The sequence below is a fragment of the Cephus cinctus genome, unplaced genomic scaffold, assembly GCF_000341935.2.
Source record: "Cephus cinctus unplaced genomic scaffold, Ccin1 Ccin1_scaffold0168, whole genome shotgun sequence".
NCBI classification, from domain to species: domain Eukaryota; kingdom Metazoa; phylum Arthropoda; class Insecta; order Hymenoptera; family Cephidae; genus Cephus; species Cephus cinctus.
The window spans coordinates 4,325,237-4,326,973 of record NW_014332892.1 but is presented as its reverse complement, the minus strand read 5'-3'; the positions used below and the strand labels follow the sequence as shown (position 1 = coordinate 4,326,973).

General features: G+C 43.2%; 1 protein-coding gene across 8 annotated transcripts in view; it reads left to right on the top strand.

Annotated features, from left to right (window-relative positions):
* LOC107264318 (protein piccolo) overlaps positions 1 to 1,737 on the top strand; it is a 26,713-nt gene that overhangs the window by 407 nt on the left and 24,569 nt on the right. The gene's annotated exons all lie outside the window — the stretch shown is intronic.

Genomic DNA, 1,737 nt, shown 5'->3' with positions numbered 1-1,737 from the left:
GGGGGGGGGGGGGAGGCGAGAGATAAATTGCGTGTTCATTGCAATTTATTACTTTCCCAACAAAAAATACGTAACACCTACATACGTAACATTGTTACATTGCAATTATGTATGTAACTGTTACTTATTGTTTGTCGGGATTACGCTCAAGCCGTGTTCGATTATTCGTATATTAAAATAATTGTAAAAAGTCCAATTGAACTGACAAAATCTAAATTTACGAAAGCTTAAATGCTCACTGTACCTTCTATTTCATGAGACTTGAGTTACGACGCTCTTTACCATTGTCATTGTCACGATCCTCGTGTATGCGACTAGCAGCATGGAGCGATACAGTCAAGATATCTGCTGCATAAATAATTTGCTAATTGGCTAACGGGAGCTTTAGGAGGTGCAAGTGTCAGTGCAAGTGATAATATAATAGTTATTCCTTGTACATGCCTATAAGGAAAATAACATTGTAGTAACATACGGAAGATTGAGAACACGCGTTAACATTTTTTATATGCAAACATCATTCGCATAAGAAAATGGAGATGACTGCGGTGACGCCGAAGGAAGCTGATAGTCCAAGGTGACCCATTAACCCACTTTTGAATATGGAACGAAATGCAGTTCGTGTGTGCTCGACACACCTGTCTAGTAAATAAAGATGTGTGACCAGCGTTGCAGGGCAGCTTTACGATTTTGTTCGTAATTCATTAATTTTATAGAATTCCAACAATCCAACAATCACTTTCTAATATGCGTTTACAAATAAAATATCAAAAGCCCTAGGATACTTGCAGAATCCATGTACCCATTGCTAACAGTAGTCTCAGACACCTGTAGCTATATTGATCGGTAGGTAGGCAGGCAGGCAGCCAGGCAGCCAGGCAGGCAGGCTGGCTTGGCTGGCTGGCTGGCTGGCTGGCTGGCTAGTTGATTGGTTTGTTGGTTCGTTGGTTGGTTGGTTGACGGACCGGCTGACTGGCCGAAACATTGCTCATCGCGGCTTCAAAGCAGCCTTCTCTCGACATTGTGCTCCTTTTACCCAATCTTTCATCCAACCCAAGCCCTACATTATACCAGTGATATCCTTCCGCCAATTCCTTCGGTGGAGACTCTTTTAACCCATAGCCACTTCCGTCGCATTATCAAAAAAATATCTTCTACTTCCGTTATTCTTGACCATACTCCGTCGCCTACAGTTATTAAATTATCATGTTAAATTATTAATAATAGATCATCTGTCTACCCGTATTACTGACAAGGCTCTATGTCCGAAATTCATTGTTACAAGTGGGGAACTCTTTATGTGTTATTGTGGAATAAAATGTAAGCAGAGTTAGAACGATAATCTCTTGTAAATCTGACAGGTGCTTGTCAGTGATCAATGCCGATGGCAATATTACAATACGAACGTTTCATTCGAGAAAGAATAAATGTCCAAGTGATGCCAATATCAGTCGAAGGAATCGATCGAACAGGTCCAAGTTTGTACAGGTCGTGTAGTAACCGGAGTGACGGAAAGTACACTCGGCGTCGCCCTCCGGATCAATAGCTACAGGTGGCAGCCATTTCCTAACCGGCCTTCCGCTCCGCCACTCCTCCATCTACCCATCGTCGCTCTGCCTAAGCTAACCTAACCTAACAAACCTTCTTGCCATTCGTCGCTCTCGTTTGCCCACATATCTATCCCGTTCCGTTCGTCTCAATCTCTCCTCTCCTCTTCTCTCCTCTCCCCCCCCCCCCCCC